The sequence below is a fragment of the Lonchura striata genome, chromosome 35, assembly GCF_050655825.1.
Source record: "Lonchura striata isolate lonStrDom1 chromosome 35, ASM5065582v1, whole genome shotgun sequence".
Lineage (NCBI taxonomy): Eukaryota > Metazoa > Chordata > Aves > Passeriformes > Estrildidae > Lonchura > Lonchura striata.
In genome coordinates, this window is record NC_140737.1 from 2410385 (window position 1) to 2437503 (window position 27119).

Below are 27119 nucleotides of genomic sequence, written 5' to 3' on the forward strand. Positions count from 1 at the left end.
CCCCTAGAGATGCCCAGGCCACGGTGCTGTGTCTGAGATCCCCTGAGACAGATCTCTAACCCCACAGAGCTGCCATGGCCATGTGGAAGACCATCATGTGCACGCCCTGGACTGCAGAGCTGGCACAGCAGATACTCCTGGATGTGCTGGGGAGCTGGCCAGAGCACAGCATGAGCACCTGCGATGGGAACAGAATGACTGTCTTTGTCCTGGCTGTGAGTTTCTGCCAGTGGCCTTTGCTGGCCCCAAGGTCACCTGTCCAGCAGCTCTCCATCCTCCTTCCCCCACTGCATCTCCCTGCCTCAGGGCCTGAAAGCTGGCCTAGGGACAGCTGCAGGGCCACCAGGCCCGCTGCTCCCCCTGTGTCTCTCTGGGCCTCTCCCTGCCACGCTCGGGCCCTGTCACACGAACACCTCGGCACTGAGCGCTGTCTTGGGGGGCTTTGTCCTTTGCAGGCAACTGTGGTGATATGGAAGATCCTCCAGGAGCACCGTGTCCCAGATATAGTGGATGAGCATTTCCCGCAGTTATTTGTGCATCTGCTCTTCCAAGTGTTCTTCAGCACCAAAGAGATGCCAGAGGCGGTTGGTACCTTCTGGAAGGGATGCCAGGAAGAACATGGCCTTGCCACCAGCCCCAGCAGGTGCTCCATCCCAGTCCTTCTCTCCCTGCCACATGGCCAGGGCAGGAGCCAGTGCTCCCAGTGTGACCCGGGCTTTGCTCTGCACTCAGGTTTGCAGTGAGGACCCTGAAGTCCCTGCTGTGCCAAATGGACTATGAGGATGTGGTGTTGTCAATGGAGCGCAAGCGTGGCTGGGACACGCTGCTCTGTGCTGACACCCACATTTATGCCGTGGGTCTGCTGGCCAGGTGAGACCCCCTTCTCCCCATTGCTCCCGGCATTTGTGCTCTGTGTCTGGGGTATTCCACTCAGTCCCTGTGGCTGTGGGCCAGAGGCACGAGGGACGGCCAAGCAGACTGGGAAAGGCTGGGAGAGGAGGGTGCCCAGTAGCAGGCACATCTCAAAGGGCCCAGGTCCCCCTGCAGGGTGGGGGGTAAAGACAAGAACTGCATCAGTCTGTCCTGGGAGGGGCTTCCCCCCCTGGCTCAGGGTCTTAGTGTCATAGGAGCAGGCCCCCAGCTGGGTAATCATTATCACTGACTCCATATATTTCAGAGGTTCCATCAATAATAATTATTATTAAGAAACCCAGTGTTCTTATAGATTGTTATGATATAGATTGATTTAATGGGTTTTCAAGTCCAAACATTATCACCATTAGTTAATTAAAAAATCACGCTTAGGTAGACAAATCTCCGTAACATATTCAGATGTTCACAATACCAGGTGCAGCATGTTAAGATAAGAATGTTTTTTCATTCTTTCCTCTGATCTTCTCAGACTTTCTCAGGCGATGCCTGGGAAGGTTGTCTGTTTCTCTCTGAGGCCAGAGAGATGCTGCCACATCTTAGTGCCATTTTCCGCCTTCCAGGGAGATGCACAATGAATCCATCGATTTGTGTAAAAGCATCTCAGGCTGTCTCGAGTTGCTCAGCAAAGAGATGCCATACTGGAACTTCCCTGCCATGGCATTCCTTGTGGAGGTGAGTCTGAAGGCCAGCGCTGCCTCCCAGCTCTCTGCCCTCTCGTAGCCGCAGCTGCCTGGGACGGTGCCCACGCCCTGTGCTGCTGCCTGGTCCCCGCCCTGTGCGGTTCTGGGCTCCTGCCGGCCGGGTCCCCTGTCACTGCCCTGTGCCTTTCAGGTCCTGCATTGCCTGGACTTGAGCGCATGCAGTGACAGCATCATGGATCTCTTGTCGAGGCACTTGCTGAGTGAGTGCACAGAGATGCGCCGCCAGGTTCTGAGGGCCCTCCTCTTGCTCAGGGATAATCCCTCGCTGGTAAGGAGGGGCAGCAGCTGAAGCCGTGCAGGCAGCGTGGGGCTGGGGAACGCAGTCGCTGGAACTTGGCTGGGCTTCAGGCACTGGGGCAGCCGCTCCCAGCTCTCCTACCTCCCACTTCAGCTGCCCGAGGGCTGTGGGACAGGCCTTTGGCCTCTGGGCACTGTGGCAGCAGGGTGGCCTTTCACACACTTTTGTTCCAAACAGGCCAAAAGAATGTGGAGCCTGACCGAAAGCCTCGGGGAGCTCCTGCAGGAAAATGATAGTGATGTGGTCAGGATGGCCATTGTTCTAGTTAGTGATTTGTTCCTGGATAATGATGCCCCAATACCCAGCCTCATCACCCTGCAGCTGGCTAAGGTGCTCCTGCCACTCTTTGAACACGTAAGGCTCTGTGCCCTCAGCCACGGCCACTGGCTGCTGCCCAGACACTTGGTGCCCTGTGGAGATGCAGGCCTGCACCAACGTGGGCCAGAATCAGCTGATGCCAAGGTCTTGTTTCCTTCCTGATACACAGGATGACAGGCATGTGCAGTGGATCTCCATGTTTGTATTTCGAACCTTGCTGTCTGCTGTAGAAGAAGAAGGAAAAAAGCTCCTGATGACACAAGTGTGTCACAGCCTGCTCCCACTCTTCTTCCACTGCCATGATGAGAATCAGAGTGTGGCAGAGGTGAGGACTCGCGGGCTGCTGCTGTCCCCCTGGGAGAGGGCTTGGCTGCCTCCTGCCCTGGCACCTAGTAGGCTGGATCCTCCTCCTGGCCCTGGCACAGGGATGCTGATCCTGGGCTGTAGGGCGATTTCCGTGTCTCTACTGCTCTCCAGGCTTCTCAGGAAACTCTCCTTTGTGTGGCCAAATTCCTGAACAGGAGAGATCTTGAAAAATCTGTAAAGAAGGAGAAACTGTGGAAGTTCATTGAGATCCTGGTAAGGAGGGCCGGGAAGCCGCAGCCCCAGCCTGGAGCAGCCCCTGAGCGCGGTGCTCGGTGTGCGGGCTGGCAGCTGTGCCCCTGCCCGCTGCTGCAGCCCGAGGCCGCGCGGGCTCTGCTCCAGGCTCCTGCGGCCCGAGCCGGGTGCCCATGGAGCCCCGGCCCGGGGGGCTGCAGGGCCAACCCTTCCCTCCTGTCGCTCTCTGCAGCTGGCAGAGGACAGCAGCAGCGTGGCCGAGCACCTGCGCCGGGCCCTGCCCTACCTGCAGAGCCCACAGGAGCCCCTGCGAGAGGCGGCCGTCAGGTTCATGGGTGAGCCACGAGCCGGGCCAGGAGGGCGTGTGGGCACAGGGCTGGCGGTGCCGCTGGCAGGGAGCTGTGCCCTGGGCCTGACAGGCTCTGTGTTCCCAGGGACGGCCGGGCGGCACCTGAGGGGGAGGAAGGAAGAGCTCCAGCTCATCTGTGAGGGTGAGTGAGGGCAGCGGGCTGCACGCGAGGGCTGCCGGGGGAGCTGCAAGCCCTGACCCGGCTGTGGAGGGCTCTGCTCCCTGTGCAGACCAGGGGCAGCGTGGACAGAGCACACAGAGCTTTCAGGGCACCTGGGGGATTCGTGGCCAGCAGCTTTGGGCTGATCCGGCTGGTCCCTGCTCCCTGCTGGCCATGGCCAGAGCCGGCTGGGATGGCCCTGGCACAGGGATCTCCTCGGGTCCCCTCAGATGCGGGAACTGACCATGGCGCTGTTCCTCTCTCTTTCAGCCCTAGAAGACACGGCCAATGACATCAGTGTCGCCGTTGCGAGCCTGGCAGTTCAAACATTGTCTGTCCTCCAGGGAATAGAGAGAGCTCGATATTCCCGCTTCCACAGCCTGCATGGTCGGCTCTGCAGGGCATGGAGGAGACGGCCTCGTCTGTCGGGGCTCGGCTGGCTGCGCTGCTGCAGCTCTGCAGAGAGCTGATCCCAGAGGCTCTGTCTGCTGGGGCCACTCGAGCCAGCAGGAATGTTTCGTTTCTTTAGGATTGTTCTTTTCTTCTTTTTGTTTTTCTTTAGCATAGAAATATAGGATGTGTTGTAATAGACAGACTCCCAGGATCTTTCTTTTGCTGCCCAGGCTCTGCAGGGCCTAGGGGAAGAGGGAGAAAAGGGTTCCTGGGCTCAGCAAGCTGCCCAGGCATGCAGGGTTGCAGGGAAAATGGCCAGAAGCCCCTTGGCCTTTGGTGGTTCTGCTGAAGCCTTTGTGCTGCCCACAGAGCAGATGGGCAGGGGCTGGAGCTGTGGGGATCTCTGTGAGAGCGGTGCCTGGAGATGGCCACAAGCCCTGTCCCAGGCAGGAAGCGCCATCCGTGTCCTCCTGCCCGTGTGTTGCTGCCTGGAATGCTGAGAGCTCCCAGGTGCCTCTTGATGGATCAGGTTGGCCAGGCTGGGGGAGACCCTGAGGGGACGGGGCCACGAAGGGATGAGGGGCTGTGGAAGCCCAGACAGGACAAGGCAGTGGGAAGGCACGGGGGGACGTGTGAGGGAGTGGGTAACGTTGGCTCGGGGAGGAAAGTTGGTTGGAACCAAAGGCACCACTCACCCTCACAAAAATATCACCAAAAGTCCTCACAAAAATATCATCAAAATCCCATAAAAATCCCCCCCAAAACACCCAAAACCCAACTAAAATCTTCCTAAAAAATCCCCCAAAACTCCCCAAAATCCAATAGAAATCGACTCAAAATCCTCACAAAAAATCCCACCAAAAATACCATAAAATTCCCACAAAAATTCCACTGTAGATTCCTTGAAAATGCCAGAAAAACCACACAAAATCCCAGGTAAATCTCCACAAAAATTCCACCCAAAAGCCCACAAAACTCACCCAAAAAAATCCACAAAAAATCACCCCAAGGCTCACAGAAATCCCTCAAAATCCCCATAAAAATCGCCCCCAAAATCCCCTTAAATGCCACACAAAAATCCCACAAAAAGTCCCACTAAATCCCCATGAAAATCCCACAGAATCCACAGAGAAAAATTTGTACAAAAATGCAGCCAAAAATCCCCCAATCACACAAAATCCACACAAAAAATCCCACCAAATCACCCAAAATATCCGACCAAAATTTCCCTAAACCCCCGCAAAATCCACACCAAATACACTCAAAAAATCCGCGCCGAAATCCCACCAAACCCCTCTCAAATTCCCCAAAAAATGCCCCCAAGTCCTATCACATCCCACCCGAAGTGCGAGGAAATCCACCCAAAAAATCCCCACGAAAACTTCCCTCAAAATCCCAGCCAAACCTCCCAGGAGCAGCCCAAGAATCCCGCAGAGATCGCTGCGAGTGCCCGAATCGCCCGGAACAATCGCCGAGCCATCCCCGCCCGGCCCCGCGCTCCGGCCCCGCTCTCTGTGGGGCCGGGGCCTCTCCCCCCTTGGCTCTGCGCTGGTCCCGTTCGCGCTCCGCTCCCGCTCCCGCCCCACCAGCGCTCCCTGCCCTGGGCCGCGCTGGCCGAGCCCGGCCGGGCGCGCTGGATCCGCTGGGACGGCGCATCCCGGCCCCGGCCCCGGCCCCGCGGGGCTCCCGGGGCAGCTCCGGCCGGGATGCGGCACTGCCGCGGGGCTTTGGGCTCTCCCGGCGCTGCCCGGCGGCTCCCGGGGATCTGCGGCTTCCCGAGGGACTCGGGGAGCTTCCAGAGGGGACCTGGGCTGGCTCCGGGGGGATTTGGGATCACTCCGGGGGGAGCTGGGGACGGCTCGGGGGGTTTGGGGTTGTTCCCGAGGATTTTGGGGGGATCTGGAAGAGGCTCCAGAGGGGATCTGGGGCTTTCTGAGGGATCTGGGGGAATTCTGAGGGGATCTGGGAGAGTTTCAAGAGGGATTTTGGGGTCTTCCAAGGGATTTTCAGAAGTTCGGAGGGATTTGGGGATGCTCCAGAATGGATCTGGGGCAGTTCCAGAAGCAATCAGGGACGTTTTTGAGGGATTTTGGCAAGTCCTAGAAGGAATTCAGGGAATTTCAGCAGGATTTTGGGGTAATTCAGAGGAATTGGGGAGGTTCCAGCAGGGATTTGGGGTCATTCCCAGGGGATTGGGGGGTGGATTTCTGGTGAGATTTCCGTTTCTTCCCCAGATTTCAGGCTTTTTCCTGAGATTTCCTGTTTTTTCAAGAATCTGTGGATTTTTCCCTGAATTTGGGTCTCACTGTGGGGTAGAAGGGGAAGGTTTAGGAGATTCAGGGTGAATTCTTGGGGGCTCCTGGACGGATTTGGGGTGGGTTCCCAATTGAATTTTGTGCTTTTGTCCCAGAATTACAGGATTTTTCCCAAAATTTGGGTATTTGCCTGAAGATTCTGCTATTACCACAGGTTTGTCCCGGAAGGGGAAGCTTTGGCGGGCGAGGGGGGGGGGGGGGGGGGGGCGTTAGGGTGAATTTTAGGGATAACTGAGGCTGGATTTGGGTTTTTTCCCAAGGATTTTGGAGTTTTTCCCAGAATTTCAGGATTGTTCCCAAAATCCCAGGACTTCTACTCTGATTTGTCTCTTACCATGGACATTTGGTAGAAGGGGAAGCTTTGGGGCGGTTCCTGGTTGGATTTTGGGGATATTTGAGGCTGCATTTTGAGTTTTTCCCCCAGGAATTCAGGATTTCTCCCAGAATTTCAGGATTTTTTCCCAAAATGTCAGGATTTTCCCAAGGATTTGGGTCTCACCATGGACTTGTCATAGAAGGGCAAGCTTTGGGGGGTTCCTGGTTGGATTTAGGGGTGTTTCCAACTCAATTTCAGGGATTCTTGATGGGATTTTGGGGGGAATCCTGGTTGGGTTTGTTTTTTTTCCTCAGGATTTTGGGTTTTTTCCATGAGAATTCCAGGATTTCACCCAGCATTTCTGTCTTACCATGGGCTTGTCATAGAAAGGGAAGCTTTGGGGTGTTCAGGGTGAATGAATTTGGTGGGATTCCAAGTTGGACTTTGGGGGTATCTGAGGCCAGAGTTTGGCGGTTTTTCCCCAGCATTGCAGTTCTTTCCCCAGTGCCAGAACTCCCCCAGTCGCTGTCTCCCCACGGGTTGGCCGCAGGAGGGGAAGCCCTGCAGGGAGCGCAGGGCGTTGTTGGCGCTGCTCATCTCCCTGAAGGTGAGGAAGGCCTGGCCCCGCAGGCCGAGACTGCGCCGCACCAAAATGTCCAAAATCTGCCCAAACGGTGAGGAAACGGCGCAGAGGGACTTCTCCAGCTCGGGGACACCCAGGGGACAGCCTGAGCCCCTGGGGACAGGCACGGACACTCTCAGAGCCCCCAGGACCCCCCAGCCATCCCCGTCCTCCTTGGTGTCCCGGTTCAGGTGGTTGATGGAGATGCTGGGCTGGGGCCGGGGGTCCTGCACCGCCAGGGCCAGGACCCCTCTGTGGGGACAGGGGGGCTTCAGGGGGCGTCTGGGGGGCTGCGACCCCTTCACCCCCTGGCACCCCTTTAGGTGTCCCCAGAGCCCCAAATCCACCCCAGACCCACCTAAAGCCCCCAAATTACCCTCAGATCCCCCCACTTTACCCCAAAATTGACCCCAGACCCACCTCAGAACCCCCAGATCCCTCCAGTTCCTCTCACAACTCCGCCAAAGTCCCCTCGGACCCCCGCAATTACCCTCAGATCCCCCTAAACCCAACGGAGAACGCTCCAGAAGCTCTCAAGCTCCCCCCAAAGCTCCCTAAAGTCCCCTCATTCCCCCAAACCCAGCAGACACACCCCTATTTCCTGTCAGTTCCCCAGAAATCCCCAATTTCTCCCCGAGCCGCCCCAAACCCCCCGTTCAGTTTCCCCGGCCCCACCTCAGCCCCTCCTCAGCCGCGCTCCCCTGACAATTTCCCGCCTGCACCGCGCGCGCGGGCTCCTCCAGCCAATAGCGGCGCGCCCCGTGCCGAACCAACCAATCAGCGCGCGGCTGCAGCCAATCAGAGGGAGCCGGGAGCGGCGCCCCTCCCCCGGCGGCCCCGCCCCCCGGGCTCGGGCGGGCCCTGCGGGCGGCGCTGCCAGAGCGGGGGAGGCGCTGGGAGAGGCGGGAGCCGCGGGAGCCGCGGGGGCCGCAACGCTGGGGAGGGGGCTCCGCACAGGGGCCGGGGGCTGGGAGGGGCTGGGGGGGCTGGGGAGGGGTCCTGGGGGGATCGGGGGCCTTTGGGGAGGGATCCGGGGGGAGTTTAGGGAGGGCTCTGGGGGGTCCTGGATGGCTCATGGAGGAGTCCTCGGGGCAGTCTGGGCGTCCTGGAGGGCTCTTGGGTGGGGGATCCTGAGGGGTCCTGGAGGTGTCAGGGAGAGTCTGGGGAGGGGTCTTGGAGCATTGTGGGGGGACCTGGGGGTTGGGGATGGGTCCTGAGAGGGGCCTGGAGGGGGGGTCTTGGGAGGGTCTGGGCGGAGTTGGGGGAGCGGTTTGGGGGGTCCTGGTGGCGTCCTAGGAGGTTTTGGAGGTTTTGGGGAGGGGCTTTGGGGGATCTGGAAGGGTCCCAGAGAGGGTCTGGGGGGGGTTGGGGGTTTTTGGGAGAGGTCCTGGAGGGATCTGGGTAGAGGCTGGGGGGTCCAGAGTTGGGTTTGGGGCGGGGTCTGGAGGGTCCTGGAAGGGTCCTGGGTGGGGTCTTGGGAAGGGTCTCAGGGGGTCTCAGGGGGCATCCTGGGCTGGGTGCAATTGGGGTCTGGGGGCTCTCAGGGGGTCCTGGGCCAACTTTGGCGGGGGGCTCTGGGGAAGATTTGGGGTTCCTGGAGGGGGTCCTATGGAGATCTGGGGGTCCCAGGCAGTCCCAGGCTCACCCTGAATGGGGTATGGGGGATTCGGGGGACGGGGGCACAACAGCGGTGATTTTTAGGGGATTTTGGGGCTTTTTAGTGGAATTTTGGGGGCCTTCATGTAGTAAACAGGGCTCGTGCCTTTATTAATGTTCAGCTCTTTATTAAAAAGATCAGCAGAGCAAGGGAGCTCAATACAGAGCTCACCCCCGCTGTTGTAGCTTTTTCCCAGTAGCCAAAGGGCGAGAAGGCTGCAGAGTCTGTCCCTGGAGTCTCCGTGGCACACTGGTAGCCGGAGGTGAAGAGGTGTGCAGTCTGTGTCTGAAGTCCTGGTAGCCGAAGGGTGAGGGCATGTGCAGAGCCTGCTGCCAAAGTGCAGCAGCAGCTGTCCCCTGTCCTTCCCTCCTGGGAACACCAGGAAGAGTTGTTCCTTTGTTCCTGCTTCCCACAGCCCAGTCCAGTCTGGTCCCCTGCAGGCTATGGTGACAGGTCAGACACAGACCAGGGATGTGGTTCCCTTTTCCCCAACCAGCGCACCCATCCAGCCCCCTCCACTGTGCCCAGCCTTCCACTTAGGGGTGTTTTCATCCCCAAAACCCCCTCCCGTGATTCCACTGGTCTCTCTATTTTGCATCCCAGTCCTAGAATGGTAGTGTGGGTGGGGGTGTAGGTGATTCCCAGGAGCAATTCGCTAATTAATATTTCAATGTCAGTACTTAGCCCAAACCGAAATGTCTCAGCAAGGCTGTTTTGTTCATAATAAATCCCTCCACTATTTCTTTGATCGGGCTTAAGCCCGCATCAACTTACAGTCTCTGGCTTTTGAGGGTTAGCTTCTTTGGGTAATTCTCTTAATTCCTAGCAACTAAGTGAGACTTAATAATATTCTAACTAAAACTTTCTTCAGTTGACCTGCTTGGCTAAAGGACACTTATTAAAGAATTACAAAGTGTTTAAACTTTTACTGTGGTACTTTAACTCAGAAATGGTTATTACTACCTTACTGTATATCAGCTTCTAGCAAGTTTTTTTAAATTAGTTTTAAGTCTTCGGGTCCCCTAATTACCGTCCATATACAAGAGGAGGTGGGTGACCCTGTTGGGTGTGGTCTGGTGTCTGGTGGTGGCAGATCTTTTTCCAACCATTCTGTTCTGCTAGCTGTCAATCCCACCCGCAGCTTGAGCGCAACCACGAGCACGGCGGCCGTGGAGAGGGGTAGTCCTGATGGCCCCGGGCCGGCCCGGAGCCAGGGTAGACCTTTTGTCCCCCGCCACCGCTCACATCCAGGGCACTGCAATGAACCCAGCAGCCGCGGAGCCAGGGTAGACCTGTTGTCCTGGCCACAACACCTTACGGTCACTCAGCATCGGGGTAGACCTGTTGACCCTGGCCATGAAGGTCCTGCCACGAAGCAGGTGACCCTGGAGCTGGGTAGACCTGATAACCCTGGGCCGGCGCGGAGTTGGGGATGACCTGATGTCACCCGTCACTGCCCGTGGCACGGGCACCGCCAAGAGCCGGGAGTCCCCAGATCCTGGTAGACCTGATGGCTCCGGAGACGGGTAGACCTGATTGCCCCAGGCTTGCCTGGAGCAAGAGTAGACCTGCTGCCCCCTGACAACGCTTGCCGCAAGGGTGCCGACCCAGCACCGGCGGCCCTGGAGCCAGGGGAAGCTCACAGCCTCCTTACAGCCCAGAGCCGGACAGCTCTAGCAGCCCCATCCCAGCCCATAAACCGCCCACTTTCAAGACCAACACATATTTTTGTATTTTTCTGGGTTGTATTTCGTTTTTTGGGGTGGTTTTTTGGAGGGCAGGTGAGGTGCAGGGCTTTTGTTTTGGGTTTTCTGGTTTTGTTTTGGATTTTTTGGGTTTTTTTCCTTTGGGTTTTGTGTTTTGTTTTGAGATTTTTTTGGTTTGGGGTTTTATTCAGTTTGTCTTTAGGGTTTTATTCCCCCCCATTTTCTCCTTTCTTGAAAGAATGGCTCTTCTATTTGCCTGGTATGAGAAACTTAGCCGAAAAAGAAATTTTCTTGGCAGATTTTGTTCAGTTTCCTTTATTATGCAGAGCACTCGCAGGCGAGCCGACGGGCAGCCCGTGCCCTGTGCTGGGGTCTCCTGAGGTGCAGAACTGTGGAAACGGCGTCCCCAGTGCCCCCCGCCCCCCGTCCGGGAGCCGACACAGCCCTGCCCCGCAGAAGAGAATGTCAGCGGGGCCAGCGGGGAAGAGAAGCCCGTCCGTGCGGCGGAAATCAGCTCGCAGCCGCCGGCCCCGGTGCGACTCGGCCCGGCCCGGCCCGCCGCCGGCAGCACCGCCGGCAAGCGGGCGGCCGCTTTGGGGCCGGTTCCTTCAGGGCCCGCAGAGGTCTTCGGTCCTCGGAAGGAGCCTGGGGGGCCGCGGGGGCTCGGTGCCGAGGCGCCCGGGGCCGGCACGAAGCCGCCCGCCCTCGGGCCTCGTTGACACAGAGAGAGAGACAGACACAGGGACACACGCCCGGCTCCTCAGACACCACCGCTCCCCACCGCCCCCGCCGCTCCCGCTCGCACGGCCGCACACTCTCGCATCCCCTCTCTCCCCGCCCCTGCCCTGCCCCTGCCCTGCCCCTGCCCCTGCCCCTGCCCCTGCCCCTGCCCCTGCCCCTGCCCCTGCCCCTGCCCCTGCCCCTGCCCCTGTCTGTCGCGGCCCCCGCCCAGCCATGGTTGGGAGCGCCCCGCCCTGCCCCATCAGACTCCCTGGCACCGCCTGCAGACTTTTGCCGCCCCCGCCCGGTCTCTCCTTGGCCAGTTCGCACAGAGGCAGGGGTAGGAGGGTACTGAAAACTTTCTCTTCATGGCCAACATCAAAAAATGTGAATATGATAAATTGAATCAAGCAAAACCCTTCCCTCTGCTCCTTGTGACATCCCAGCAGCATCTGACATGTCCACCATCTACAAGGCATTGCCATAAAGGCAGGATTTTAGACAAAGGCATAAGAAGAGGTGATAGGTAAAACTTACAATAAGATGCTGAGTAAGGAGTTATTTAAACTTCTGAAAAATTGGGAAACTCCCAAAAGCTCAAAGCATGAAGCCATTTAAAGGAGATGCATTGGAATGACCAGAGAACAGCTGCAGGAGGAAATCTGGGAGCAATGGGAAGGACATACATGCAGCTGCTCTAAATGAAGAGATGTCCTTAGATAGGGCCATTTAACCAGGAGTCCTGGAAACACCCAAAGGAAGCGCGTCATGAAATATTATACTGAATGTTGGTGGCAGAGGTAGAGGGGAAGATGAGTATTTCTTCTCCTGCCATCAGTAGAAGAAAGCAGTAGAGCCAGGAAATTCCTGTTCTGGGTGGGAAAACATTACCATTTCTTCAAAGTTCTCCAGTGACCCAGATAATAAAGATTTGCTTGTATGTTATGGAACAGAGAGATATTGAAACCTGGTCCCCTTTCCATGAACAGGCATGTTCTACTTGTTGGGCCCCAGTACCCTGAGGTGCTGAGCTGGGATTGGCATATCTAAGACAGGAGCTGAGGTAGAGCAGAGCACCTTGCAGGCTGAGGTGTCTGCTGGAATTGCATGTCCTCCCCATGCCACAGCTTCCCTGCATTTCCCTCCTCCAGCCTCTGTCCCCAGCACAGCCATGGAGGCTCTTTGGCCTCTTGACTTTTCCTGCAGGCATCAAGAGCAGCTGAGCTCTGCCTTTGGCACAGTCAGCCCTGGCCAGCGCCGGCCATGCTCAGCAATTCCTTGTCTGTGCCCGGACTTGCTGCCAGCCCCGGCAGCGGCTGCGGGGCCCCTTTGTGGCCCTGTGCTGGCCCAGCCATGGTGCCACAGCCCCTGTGCAGCCCAGGCCAGGACAGGAGCATTGGGGCTGGGAACGGCCCCTGTGCCGTGGGGCCCTGGGCAGCCTTGGGGCTCTGTGCCCCATGGCCTCCCTGCTGGGCAGCCTCTGCCAGCTCCTGCAGAGCCCGTGGGGGCTCCTTCTGCTGCCCTGAGCCCGCAGAGCAGGGCAGCGTTGGCTGATGGTCTGAGTCATTCCTAAAGATCCCGTCGGGCTGTCTCAGACACTTGGGGCCAGGGATTCCTTCCAACCTGGGCCACTTTGGGTGGGCACGGGGTGGCCCCAGGGCAGGTGGCAGTGCGTGCAAGGGCCCTTGGTGACACGGTGCAGCATGGTCACTATGGAATGGAACGGGACAGGGATTCCAAGGGCCCTTGGTGACACGCTCTGGCAGAGGTGTTGGCAGTTACAAGTTACAGTTACACTCCACAGTGCTCGGTGCACACGACGAGAGAGGACGCGAGAGAGCGGTGCTGTGAGGAGCCCTCGCACAGCCACTCGTTCCTTGCTGACCCAGAGCTTTCCCGAGGTATTACTCCTGCAGGTGAGCTCGTGGCCAGAGCAGAGCACTTGGTGACCCCTGGCCTTCCCAAGGCAAATCTTCTGCAGCTGCCCTCGAGGGCAGACTGTGGCATTTGCTTTTCACTGTCCTTGACAGGAGTCTCCTGTCCTTGTGGCTGGAGCCCCAAGAGCAGAGTGCAGGACTTGCTGTCCTGTAGCCTTGCCAAGTCTTCACACTTGCAGGTGCCCTCAAGGCACGACTGCAGCACTTGCTGACTTGGACCTTTTCCTTTTCACCTTCTGCAAGCAGCCATGAATCCAGGCAGTGTCGTAGAGCACAGACCTGCGAGCGTGCCCAAGCTGGCCTGGGGGAAGGAGGAGAAAGAAGGCCCTGGAACTGCCCCAGCACAGCAGCCTGAAGAGCTGGAGCAGTTCCAGCCACGGCAGAAGGGTGAGTGGCAGAGCTGGGCCACAGGGCTGGTGCCTGCAGCCAGCTTGGCCCCATGCCATGCCATGCCATGCCATGCCATGCCATGCCATGCCATGCCATGCCATGCCATGCCATGCCATCCCATCCCCTGGGGCCATGCCCATGGTCAGGATGGAATAGAGGCCGGGCAGACACCCCACAGCCATGCTCCATGCTCTGGGCCGTTGCGGGGCTGTCCCTGCCTGGGCAGCGCAGGGCTGGGCTGTGTTCTCCGGCCTCTCCGGCAGCCCCTCAGCTCGGGCTGCGCTCGCTCTTTCCCAGATGCAGCCCTGGACCAGAGACAAGAGCAGGAACCCGCCCATGGCCGCTTCCACAGAACAGCACAGGTACCTGCAGCCATCCCCACCTGGGCTGGGCCTGCTGTCACTGCTCAGCCCAGCAGCACACCTGCAGCACCCCATGGCTTCTTGCTCTTCTCCTACAGCTTGTTTGCAAATTCATCAAGAGAATTCGGCAGGAAGAGACCAGTGTCATGAGCCCTGGGCTCAGAGCATACTCAGAGCTCCTCGGACATGAGACCAGTGCCGCCCTGCTGGATTTGCTTGTGCAGAGTGGTGTTCCCAGAGCAGAGCAAGTAAGCAGATGTGGCCAGGCTTCAATTGCCCCATGAGTCACATGGCTTTCCAAGCCACTAGTGCTGGCCCCTGTGAGCCTTTGAGGCCATCGCAGTGCGGCGGGAAGGGAAGCACTTCTCTGGGGACCCTGGGAACGCTGATCCCTCTGGCAGCTTTCCAAGTCTCCCTGTGCCTTCTCCAGGTGCCCGGCATGGTGAGATACATCCACCAGTGGCTCATGGCCAATGATTCTGCTGAGCACAGGCTGGACAACGCCCTGCTGTATCTCACAGAAGCGCAGCCAAATGAGGCAGTAATGACACTCCTGCGTGTGGCCCCATCCTGTGACAGGTATGGGGCCCATCTGCCCAGAGGGCTCAGGGCTCACCCCAACCCATCGCCCTGTACAGCCTGGGCCAGGTTTCTGACCAACAGAGAGTCCCAGGGCCCTCTGGCTGCTCCCTTTCCAGGCCCTGGCATGTCAGCCCCAAGCCTGCTGCCATGCTCCCTCGTTGTCCCACAGGGGCCTGTCCCCACAGGGCCGGGCTGCCTGGCCGCTACTGAAGAGGGGCAGTGGGCAAAGGCAGAGCCGGCAGTCAACCCGGGCCTCTAGAGATGCCCAGACCACGGTGCTGTGTCTGAGATGCCCTGAGACAGAGCTCTAACCCCGCAGAGCTGCCATGGCCATGTGGAAGACCATCATGTGCACACCCTGGACTGCAGAGCTGGCACAGCAGATACTCCTGGATGTGCTGGGGAGCTGGCCAGAGCACAGCACGTGCACCTCCGATGGGGACAAAACGGGTGTCTTTGCCCTGGCTGTGAGTTTCTGCCAGTGGACTTTGCTGGCCCCAAGGCCACCTGTCCAGCAGCTCTCCATCCTCCTTCCCCCACTGCATCTCCCTGCCTCAGGCACTGGCCTGAAAGCTGGCCTAGGGACAGCTGCAGGGCCACCAGGCCCGCTGCTCCCCCTGTGTCTCTCTGGGCCTCTCCCTGCCACGCTCGGGCCCTGTCCCACGGACACCTTGGCACTGAACGCTGCCTCGGGGGGCTTTGTCCTTTGCAGGCAACTGTGGTGATATGGAAGATCCTCCAGGAGCGCTGTGTCCCAGATATAGTGGATGAGCATTTCCCGCAGTTATTTGTGCATCTGCTCTTCCAAGTGTTCTTCAGCACCAAAGAGATGCCAGAGGAGGTGGATACCTTCTGGAAGGGATGCCAGGAAGAACATGGCCTTGCCAGCAGCCCCAACAGGTGCTCTATCCCAATCCTTCTGTCCCTGCCACATGGCCAGGGCAGGAGCCAGTGCTCCCAGTGTGACCCGGGCTTTGCTCTGCACTCAGGTTTGCAGTGAGGACCCTGAAGTCCCTGCTGTGCCAAATGGACTATGAGGATGTGGTGTTGTCAATGGAGCGCAAGCGTGGCTGGGACACGCTGCTCTGTGCTGACACCCACATTTATGCCGTGGGTCTGCTGGCCAGGTGAGACCCCCTTCTCCCCATTGCTCCCGGCATTTGTGCTCTGTGTCTGGGATATCCCACTCAGTCCCCATGGCCATGGGCCAGAGGGACGAGGGACAGCCAAGCAGACTGGGAAAGGCTGGGAGAGGAGGGTGCCCAGCAGCAGCCACATCTCAAGGGGCCCAGGTCCCCCTGCAGGGTGGGGGGTAAAGACAAGAACTGCATCAGTCTGTCCTGGGAGGGGCTTCCCCCCCCGACTCAGGGTCTTAGTGTCGTAGGAGCGGGCCCCCGGCCAGTAATTATCACTGACTCCATGTATTTCAGAGGTCCGATCAATAATAATTATTATTAAGAAACCCATTGTTCTTATAGATAGTTATGATATAGGTTGATTTAATGTGTTTTCTAGTCTAAACACTATACCATTAGTTACTTAAGAAAGCACATTTTGGTAGACAAATCTCTGTAACATATTCCGAATGTTCACAATGCCAGGTGCAGCATGTTAAGATAAGAATGTTTTTTCATTCTTTCCTCTGATCTTCTCAGACTTTCTCAGGCGATGCCTGGGAAAGTTGTTTGTTTCTCTCTGAGGCCAGAGAGCTGCTGCCACATCTTAGTGCCATTTTCTGCCTTCCAGGGAGATGGGCAAAGAATCCATCGATGAGTGTAAAAGCATCTTAGACTATCTCCTTCAGTTGCTCCGCAAAGAGATGCCATACTGGCACTTCCCTGCCCTGGCATTCCTTGTGGAGGTGAGTCTGAAGGCCGGCGCTGCCTCCCAGCTCTCTGCCCTCTCGTAGCCGCAGCTGCCTGGGATGGTGCCCACGCCCTGTGCTGCTGCCTGGTCCCCGCCCTGTGCGGTTCTGTGCTCCTGCCGGCCGGGTCCCCTGTCACTGCCCTGTGCCTTTCAGGTCCTGCATTGCCTGGACTTGAGTGCATGCAGTGACAGCATCATGGATCTCTTGTCGAGGCACTTGCTGAGTGAGTGCACAGAGATGCGCCGCCAGGTTCTGAGAGCCCTCCTCTTGCTCAGGGATAATCCCTCGCTGGTAAGGAGGGGGCAGCAGCTGAAGCCGTGCAGGCAGCGTGGTGCTGGGGAACACAGTTGCTGGTCTTCAGGCACTGGGTCAGCCGCTCCCAGCTCTCCTGCCTCCCACTTCAGCTGCCCGAGGGCTGCGGGACAGGCCTTTGGCCTCTGGGCCCTGTGGCAGCAGGGTGGCCTTTCACACACTTTTGTTCCGCACAGGCCAAAAGAATGCGGAGCCTGACCGAAAGCCTCGGGGAGCTCCTGCAGGAAAATGATAGTGATGTGGTCAGGATGAGCATTGTTCTACTTAGTGATTTCTTCTTGGATAATGACACCCCAATACCCAGCCCCATCGCCCTGCAGCTGGCTAAGGTGCTCCTGCCACTCTTTGAACACGTAAGGCTCTGTGCCCTCAGCCACGGCCACTGGCTGCTGCCCAGACACTTGGTGCCCTGTGGAGATGCAGGCCTGCGCCAAGGTGGGCCAGAATCAGCTGATGCCAAGGTCTTGTTTCCTTCCTGTTACACAGGATGACTGGCATGTGCAGTGGATCTCCATGTTTGTATTTCGAGCCTTGCTGTCTACTGTAGTGGAAGAAGAGAAAAAGCTCCTGATGACACAAGTGTGTCACAGCCTGCTCCCACTCTTCTTCCACTGCCATGATGAGAATCAGAGTGTGGCAGAGGTGAGGACTCACGGGCTGCTGCTGTCGCCCTGGGAGGGGGCTTGGCTGCCTCCTGCCCTGGTGCCTGGCAGGCTGCATCCTCCTCCTGGCCCTGGCACAGGGATGCTGATCCTGGGCTGTGGGGCCATTTCCGTGTCTCTACTGCTCTCCAGGCTTCTTGGGAAACCCTGCTTTGTGTGGCCAAATTCTTAAACAGGAGAGATCTTGAAAAACCTGTAAAGAAGGAGAAACTGTGGAGGTTCATTGAGATCCTGGTAAGGAGGGCCGGGAAGCCGCAGCCCCAGCCTGGAGCAGCCCCTGAGTGCGGTGCTCGGTGTGCGGGCTGGCAGCTGTGCCCCTGCCCGCTGCTGCAGCCCGAGGCTGCGCGGGCTCTGCTCCAGGCTCCTGCGGCCCCAGCCGGGTGCCCATGGAGCCCCGGCCCGAGGGGCTGCGGGGCCAACCCTTCCCTCCTGTCGCTCTCTCCAGCTGGCAGAGGACAGCAGCAGCGTGGCCGAGCACCTGCGCCGGGCCCTGCCCTACCTGCAGAGCCCACAGGAGCCCCTGCGAGAGGCGGCCGTCAGGTTCATGGGTGAGCCACGAGCTGGGCCAGGAGGGCGTGTGGGCACAGGGCTGGCGGCGCCGCTGGCAGGGAGCTGTGCCCTGGGCCTGACAGGCTCTGTGTTCCCAGGGACGGCCGGGCGGTACCTGAGGGGGAGGAAGGAAGAGCTCCAGCTCATCTGTGAGGGTGAGTGAGGGCAGCGGGCTGCCAGCGAGGGCTGCCGGGGGAGCTGCGAGCCCTGCCCCGGCTGTGGAGGGCTCTGCTCCCTGTGCAGACCAGGGGCGGCGTGGGCAGAGCACACAGAGCTTTCAGGGCACCTGGGGGATTCATGGCCAGCAGCTTTGGGCTGATCCAGCTGGTCCCTGCTCCCTGCTGGCCATGGCCAGAGCCGGCTGGGATGGCCCTGGCACAGGGATCTCCTCGGGTCCCCTCAGATGCGGGAACTGACCATGGCGCTGTTCCTCTCTCTTTCAGCCCTAGAAGACACGGCCAATGACATTAGTGTTGCCGTTGCGAGCCTGGGAGTTCAAACGTTATATGTCCTCCAGGGAATAGAGAGAGCTCGATATTCCCGCTTCCACAGCCTGCATGATCGGCTCTGCAGGGCATGGAGGAGACGGCCTCGTCTGTCGGGGCTCGGCTGGCTGCGCTGCTGCAGCTCTGCAGAGAGCTGATCCCAGAGGCTCTGTCTGCTGGGACCACCCGAGCCAGCAGGAATGTTTCATTTATTCAAGATAGCTCTTTCCATTTTTTTGTTTTTCTTTAGCATAGAAATATAGGATGTGTTGTAATAGACAGACTCCCAGGATCTTTCTTTTGCTGCCCAGGCTCTGCAGGGCCTAGGGGAAGAGGGAGAAAAGGGTTCCTGGGCTCAGCAAGCTGCCCAGGCATGCAGGGTTGCAGGGAAAATGGCCAGAAGCCCCTTGGCCTTTGGTGGTTCTGCTGAAGCCTTTGTGCTGCCCACAGAGCAGATTGGCAGGGGCTGGAGCTATGGGGATCTCTGTGAGAGCGGTGCCTGGAGATGGCCACAAGCCCTGTCCCAGGCAGGAAGCGCCATCCGTGTCCTCCTGCCCGTGTGTTGCTGCCTGGAATGCTGAGGGCTCCCAGGTGCCTCTTGATGGGGCAGGTTGGCCAGGCTGGGGGAGACCCTGAGGGGACAGGGCCACGAAGGGATGAGGGGCTGCGGAAGCCCTGACAGGACAAGGCAGTGGGAAGGCACGGGGGGGACGTGTGAGGGAGTGGGTAACGTTGGCTCAGGGAGGAAAATGGGTTGGAGCCAAAGAGACCACTCACCCCAATGTTCATGTGGCAAACAGCACGTTTATTCTCAAGATCTTCCTTCTAAAGGGCCTTTGAAAAATGCAGTCTGGATGATTTCACTGGTCTAATCTCTGTGCCCCTTCAGATTCTGGCCTAGGGAATGCCTGCAGCCTTGGGAGAGATGTGATGAGCCAGGCCCCTGTCAGTCAAACCAGGGCTGGTACATTCACCCAGTACAAGCCAGCCTGCGCGGTGACACACGGCAACAGAGTGCGAGGCACAGCTCCGGGTGCTCCCCGTGAACCTCAGCTCTGGGACCACTGTCTGCCCCAAGCTTCAGGGGCTGCAGTGGGAGCCCGGCTGGGCTCTGCCCTGGGGCCATCCTGCAGGGACAGCTGCAAACAGGGAGCATTCCCTGCCACAAAGAGCCAAGGCAGGGCTGCAGGGCAGCTGCTCCAGCCCTGACTGCACTGCTGAGTGCTGTGCTCTGGGGCTGGGGCTCCCCGCACAGGGGACTGCACTGGTGTGCCAGAGGAGACAGAGAAGCTGCAGCTTCAGCCTAACTGAGGTGGTGCATGGGCTGGGAAGAGTGGGGAGGCTCAAGGGGATTCACAGAGCTCATCCTGCTGCAAGGACGAGGAAAATGGAGTGGGAACACAGCAGTGAGGAGAGCTGAGGGCTGGAGAGCAGCTCTCAATGACACTAAAATCCCACCAGGCCTCTGAGACATTGCTGCTCCTCAGCCAGTGACAGGATGAGTCCATAAGCCTGGGGCTTGGCCTTCCTCATGGTGAGGGGCACCAAGGAAGGCAACAGTGTGATGGAGACTGGAATGGGCTGGGAACTCTCTGGGGGAAAAGAGGGAGCAGTTGGGAAGTAAAAGGCAGGTCGGGGAGAGAACAGTTCAGAGAAGGGCTGAGCTACAGCTTGAGCAAGCTGCAAAAAGTAATTTGGGGTCATCTGAGATTGTTTTCATTTCAGAAGATATTGAACAAGTTTATTTTTTGAGTGGTGCCATGTTTTTCCTTGGAGGTGTACACCCCGCAAACTTGAGCTGTGTTGCTGAAATGCTCAAGCCAGTCTGTGCTGCAGGGCACCCCATTTCTTCTTTGGCTGATTGCGGCCCGGTGCTGAGCTCCAGCAGAACCCTGGCAGAGCCCAGAGCAGCCTCAGCACCCGCAGAGCCCGGCTGCAAGGAGAGAAACCAGAAAGCCCCGTCAGCTGAAGGCTCCTGTCCCCTTGTCCCAGCCGCCCGCGGTGCCCAGGCCATGCTGGCCGTGCCAGAGCTGTGCCCAGAGCTGCCCATCACTGCTGCCTTTGGGAGCAGAGCAGGAGGGCAGGACATGTGCCCAGCCTGCAGCCAGCCACGGCACCTCCAGCCCTCAGCAGCTGCCCAGAGCAGGACGCTCCTGTGCTCGCTGCCATCTCCCCAGAGCTCTGATCCCACCATCCCCAGCAGACAGGACCCACCTCACGCCATCCCCGGCTGGAAGAAAAGCTGCTCCCAAACGATGCCCTCAGCCTTCTCCAAGGGCACAGCCCATCCACGCCGCAGCTGCTCCCAAGCACTTCCTGATCCAGACTGGGCCCCACCTGGAACGCTTCCTCTAGAAAAACAAACATCAAATTATGGAAAATAGGTTACAGACAAAAAGGGGAACAAGAAAAAAGGTCAAAGATCTTACCTCTGTCAGGGCCTTAAGGAAGGCCCAACCCCTGCATGCCAGGGAAAAACCCACCATGGGTGAGGGAATCCCAGGCTTTCTCTCTTCCCCTGCACTGCCCCCATGGTGATCCCAAAGCAAACAAGGGCAGTGGAGCAGCCCAAGCCCTTCCTTGCCTGCAAAGCAAAGCAGCCCCTGCACAGGGTCTGGAGTCCCACCTCTGCTCCCACCATGGGGGTTTGTTTGTGTCGGGCTGGCTGCCCAAGCCCAGCCCCAGCCTGGGGCACGGTGGGTGCTGGGGGCTGTTGTCAGGGCCAGGATCCCACTCTCATTTCATATCCACCCCAGCCCATGCCCCCAGCCCTGCCAAAAGCAGCCTGGCAGCCAACTGAAGGATCAGCTGCATCTGCCCCAGCAAAGGGGAAACCTTTGGTTCCCAGCCAGGCTGTGCAATGCCCAAATCTGGGAGCATCCCCCTGTGTGTGGACTCATCTGCAAATTCCCTGTGGAACCTGACTTTGAATGAGATGTCGGAATCAAAGTCCATCATCTTCAGCCTGCCAGTGGTCAGGTGGTGCAAGAGGTTGTCATCCTTGGTGTTGTCCTCGCTGTCCCCAGCAGCAGCAGCCCCACCTGGGACAGCTTCTCCAGGGGTTCCTTCTCCTTCCCTGGGCCAGACCAGGCTGTCAGGGCTCTGCCCAGGGCCCCAGCCATCCATGAACCATGGCAAGCAAAACCAGGGGGATGGTGGCCCCCAGTGCTTGCCACACCAGGTCTCCAGCTCAGCTCCAGCCCAAGAGCTGCGTCTTCCCTTCTGCTGACCCCTGCTTAGAGCTACAGGCAGGACAAAACCTGTCCGGTTAGCTTTGCCACTGAGTGCCAAGAGATGTGTGGAGCTGTTACCTGCCAGGCCCCTGGATCTAACTGTGCACTTGGATCTCTCCCATCTTCTAGGGCAGAGGAACTCCCTGCACCCAAGGATCACGGAAAAGCTCTTCTAAGGATGGCCTGTCCAAGGGCTGCATGGACAAACCCCTCTTAATGACATCCTGGCACTCTGGGGAGAGAAACCAGCAATCCACCAGTCAGCTGGAGAAGTTGCCCCCTGTTCCCATGCCCAGGCCATGCTGGGTGTGCCCAGAGCTGGGCCTAAACTTCCCCATGGATTCTCTGTTTGGAGGAGAGCAGGAGAACAGGACATGTGCCACCTCCTCAGCAGCTGCCAGAGTGAGATGCTCACAAGCTGCTGCTGTCTCCCAGCACTGGCTTTGCCCCTGTGCCCAGCGATGAGACTCCACCTTGAGAGAGCCGTCTTGGGAACAAGATCTGCCCCAGATATCTCCTGGCCCCTCCTGAACGGGTGCTTCCCCATGACCAGGTGGTGCAGCAGGAGGCCCAGGGACCAGATCGTCGCTGCCTCGCCGTGGTAGCGTTGCTGGCGGATCCACTCTGGTGGGCTGTAGGACAGGGTTCCTGTGGAACACAGACAGTTCATCAGGGGGATGCTGCTGCTCCCAGAGCCTGGCCCCAGCACCCCTGGGCATGCGGGGGCTGCCCCAGTGGCACACGGTGTGACCGCTGCCCTCTCGCCAGCACCTGGGACTTGTGTACAGACACAGGGCTGGAAAAGAAGCCACTGGTGCTGGAAGAGGGCAGCAGAAGCCCTGGGAAGGCACAACCATGACACACAAAAGAAAAGCTCACCCAGTAGTGGAGAAAACCCCCTCTCCTCCGTGCTTGCATGGCCCCACAAAATGTTAATAAGCCAAGGCAAACAAGGGGAGCACAGCAGTCCAAGCCCTTCCTCACCTGCACACCAAACCGTCTGGGCACGGGGTCAGACCCCCTCTCTGCTACCCCCATGAGGGTTTTTGTCGGGCTGGCTGCCCCAGCTCCAGTCCCAGCCCAGGGCACAGTGGGTGCTGAAGGCTGTCGGCAGGGATGGGAGTTGGCCCCCTCACACCCCACACAAATCAACCTGGCTCCAGCATTAATCCCATCCCGGCTGCAATAGGGGAAGCCCCGGTGCTGCACCTCGGCTGGGCCATGAAACGCCCAGGAGCATCCCCTGGCAGGGCTCACCTGCAAACTGGGTGTAGGCTGTGTCTTGGAGGAAAGTGCCACAGCCAAAGTCGATCAGTGTCAGCTGCCCGGTGGCCAGGTCGAGCAGGATGTTCCCTGGTTTGATGTCCCTGCGCAGGACCCCGCAGCTGGGGCAGCGCCGCACGGCCCCCAGCACCTGGAGGAGCAGCCCCGGCGCCTCCTCCTCCGGCAGGAACCCCCGCTCCGCCAGGAAACCCGACAGGTCCTGGCACCGCTCCGGATGCTCCAGCACCAGCACAAAGCTGTCGGGGAGCTGAAGCCACTGCAGGAGCTGAATGACACCAGCACAGCCAGAGGAGACCTTGTCCAGCAGCGCGATCTCCAGGGCTGCGCTGGTGCCGTGGGGCTGCGGGAGGAGCACGATGCCGTCAGTGGGGCTGATGCCGTGCCGGGGGTCGGGAACCCCTCGGCCAGCCCGGGATGCTCTGCGCCCTGCGCTGGCCCCACGCCCGCTCTCCCTCCAGGCGTCCTGGCAGCTCCCACCCTGCCGGGCCCGGCTCAGCCCCGCCCGGCACGGCCCGGCTTCTGCCGCTGGCCCCGCTCGCTCACCAGCTCGCCCCGGTGCCGGATGCTTTCGCTGCTTTCGCTGCTTTCGCTGCTTTCGCTGCCGCTGCTGCCGCTGCAGCTGAAGCTCCGTGTCCATGTGTCCCTGTGTCCATGTGTCCCTGTGTCCATGTGTCCCCATGTCTGTGTGTCCCTGTGTCTGTGTGTCCATATCCGTGTGTCCCTGTGTCCGTGTGTCCCGTGTCCGTGTATCCGCTGCCCGCTCACCCCCGCGCCCAGCCCCGCGCTCCCCGGGGCAGCCCCTGAGCCTGTCCAAACACGGGAACTTTGCCGTGTCCAGCCCAGACCCAGAGTCTGGACTCCTGCTCAGGGGCACAGGAATCCCCTCGGTCACTGCTGTTCATTGTCCCTGCTGAGGGTCAAACGCTCTTGGAGCACATTCCCTCAATGCTGAATTTGTACCTGACCCAAGAACTGCACTTAGTCCCCAGCACTGATATCCAAAAAAAGAAAAAAAAAAAAAAAACAAACCAGGGGAAGGCAAACTGTGTGAAGCTCATGGTATTTTACACTGTCTAAAACTTGCCAAGTCGTGGATCTTAGAAGTGAGATCCATTTGCAATTAGTGGGAAGGAGAAGTAGTGAAAGATAGAAAAGGGTAGCCTAAAAATAAACAGAGAAAAACATCTTGGATTGTTTCTTTCCATTTTCATTTCATTTCTTAAAAGCTGTTTCCGTTTTCCTAGAATCTTCTCCACAGTCCTGTTTGCTGTTTCCAAGAACCTTTGCTGGAGGACAAGGAAGCTTTGAGCAGCTTCTGTCACAAGATGTGCCACCAGCTGCAGCTTCTCTTGGCTTTCCACACCGTGTGTGCAGCTCGACTCTTGCAGAAAAGTGGGACAAATAGTTGAAGAATTTTACAACTTGTTCTTTCTTTTCCTTGTGGGCTGGGCAGTTGGGCCATTGGTGAGATTCTCACTGTTATTGTTCTGCCCTAAGAAACCATGATGGGCTACCAGGAATTGTCAGGGAATGCAAGCCTGACTGAATGCAGAGAAAGAATCTCCAGAGCCTGCAGCCAGAAATGGGGAGCTCTGTGATAATCATTCCAACATCCCTATGGACAGCTTGAAGGTGATGTAGAAGATGAAAATGGGCTGACAGCGGGAGTTTGTTTCTGTGTTCATTTTAGAAGCTTCCACATCTCATGCACTGATATATATCAAGAGTTCAATCAGTTCATGAAAAGCACCAGAACAATCTGGACCTTTCAGGAGATGACTGTAAGAACCTGAAAAGGAGAAATGCAGGCAATGACTTGGTGAACTTTGTCTGGAAGAAGGGTCACTTTTCCCAAATAATTTCTAATCCATCTCCTCTGCATTTGTCTTTCTGAAAAAGGCCATTTTCATCCCAGATTCCCCATGAAATGGGAACCCTGAGCTTGTGGAAGTGCCTGACAGATGCCCTGTTCCTCTGCAGGGACACTCGGGCTGAGACAGGAGCCGGAGCCCTTTCTGGGGAAGCCTCCTCCAAGCTGGAATTTGTGCCGTGCTGGGAGAGGAGGAGGAGGGGAGAAGGCTGGCGCTGTGTGGCAGGAGCAGGAGGTTTGGGCCGCAGGACATTCCGTCTGCGCCGCTGCCACGCAATGGGCGGGAACGCTGTGGGGAAGACTGGGGGACACTGGAGCGGGATATGGATGGCACTGGGGGGACTGGGAGGGCCTGGGAATGAACTCAGGTGTATTGGGAGGGACTGGGCTGTGCTGGGAGGGACTGGAGGGGCACAGGGGCTGTACTGGGCTGTGCTTGGGATGAACTGGGCTGTACTGGGAGGGACTGGAGGGGCACTGGGTCTGTACTGGGCTGTACTGGGGATGAACTGGGCTGTGCTGGGAGGAATTGGAGGGGTTGAATGGCCGTTCCCGCCTCTGCCACCTCCCATTTGCCGAGGCTCCCGCCCATCACAGCTCCCAACCAATCAGCGTCAGGGATCATGGCTTTGGGGGCGGTGCCTGGAGTCAGCGGCGTCTATTCTTTTTGCTTACAACTCCCATAATGCCCCGCAGCCCAATAGAGCCCCATTGGGGCCGGGACTACAACGCCCGGCATGCCCCGCGCTCTACAAAGACACCCTCCCCCCCTCCAGTATCCGCCCCCATCTGCCCCATACAAAAGTGTCTCCCGAGGCCTTCCCGGACCCCAAACGCCGCGTCCGAGACACTTCCGGGATACAGCTCCCGTCATGCTCCGCGGCGCACGGGCAGCGCTGTTCCAGCCGTGACTTCATCTCCCGTCATGCCCCGCGCCCCACCGAGAGCAGCTGTAGCTGCGCCTAGAACTCCCGTGATGCTCCGCGGCCCCGTTACACCGCATTGTACCCGCGCCTACAACTCCCATCAGCCCCCGCGCCCAGCGAGCCCCGCCCGAGCCCCCCGAGTGCTCCCCCGGACCCCGAACTGCCCCTCAGGATCCCTGAGTGCCCCTCCAAGCGCCCTCCCGGCTCCCCCAGGGGTCCCCAGACCCTCAAGTTCTCTCTGAATTCCCTCCCCAGACACAAAACTGCCCCAAATGTGCCCAGAAATGTCTCCGTGGGCCCCAAAGTGGCCGCTTTTACCCTGCCTGTGAAAATGATAAGAAATTATGACAAAAATAATACAAATAAACAAAAATTAGAATAAAGAGGGCAAAATCAATAGCCAAGAGTGGTCAATGAATTAATGAAGGGAATTGTGTTACTTAGAACCAATGACCAATAAGTTTTTAGTTAGAAAACACATATAGAGATTTTTTTATAGAAGCATTAAAATGAAATAATAAAAGATTTAATAATATTTTTATGCATAAGCAAAATTAAATTGTAATTGTTATTAAGCTAAAATTAATTAATTGTATTCGTTTATTAAGATTTAATTAAATTTTAATTATGAAAAAATGCATAATTTTTTAAAAAACTTTTGGCATGTCAGCCCCAGGTGGGCAATATCTGTCGGTAAGGGGCATGTGGTAAATGGATGTGATTCATGCTGAATAAGTTGTTGTCCTAGACTGCAAGGCAAGATGTATTCAATTGCCATCTGTTAGAGGTTGGTTCACTGCATTGTTTATTTTATCTTTTAGTTTTCTTCCCTAATAAAGAACTGTTTTTCCTGCTCCCATATTTTTGCCTGAGAGTCACCCTTAACTTCAAATTTATAGCAATTTACAGGGAGGGGGTTCTACATTTATTTTTTTCCCCATTTCAGGGAGGCTCCTGCCTTCCTTAGCAGACTCCTGTCTTTGCAAACCAAGACAGATTTTGGCACCCAAAGTGTAGCTCGAAGGCAAAGAAACAAAAAAGGGAATAACAGTTCTTGAGTAATCCAATTTTTGATTTTTGTGTGCTGCTACAGAAACCTCGTTAAGCGGCACCCTGTGCTCCAGCCTGCCGTGGTTTGGGTGACACGGAACCGTGGCTGCATTTCTCCATTTGCAGGCCCTGATCTAAACACGGCTCCTACAGCCAAGGCTGCTGTGGCTGTTCTCTGGTTTGTTTTATGGGTGAATAAGGGGAAGAATTCAGGATCTTTAACTTCCTCTGGGAAGCAGGCACATGGATTCACAGCTATCACACACTAACTGTGTGCTTTTGGGGTTACTTTAATAATGGCACCTACTGTGAGGAAATGACACCGGGGGAAATTTTCTCCCAAGCCTTTAACCATCTCTTTGGGGCTGCCCCACCAGTTTGTGAAGGGCTCAGATCCACTCCAAATACCAATGATATCATACAGGGGCTGTGTTGCTGTTAGCCCTGTTCTATTTGGCACTGAGAGACAAGGGAAGATTAACCTGGATAACCACCCTGACACCCAGCCCAGAACCTGACACGGCCCCAGAGACCAGGGATGCTGCTGCCCCAGAGCCTGACCCT

The 27119-nt window shown here is 57.7% G+C and overlaps 1 protein-coding gene and 1 long non-coding RNA gene across 2 annotated transcripts in view; one reads left to right on the plus strand and one right to left on the minus strand.

Annotated features, from left to right (window-relative positions):
• LOC144247634 (uncharacterized) overlaps window positions 1-27119 on the plus strand; it is a 748886-nt gene that overhangs the window by 257578 nt on the left and 464189 nt on the right. The window lies entirely within an intron of this gene.
• Window positions 23754-25446, minus strand: LOC146764254 (uncharacterized). Its single transcript, XR_014950898.1, has 2 exons — window positions 25380-25446; window positions 23754-24498 (listed from the first exon to the last, which is right to left on the minus strand). It is a non-coding gene; the product is annotated as an uncharacterized LOC146764254 (long non-coding RNA).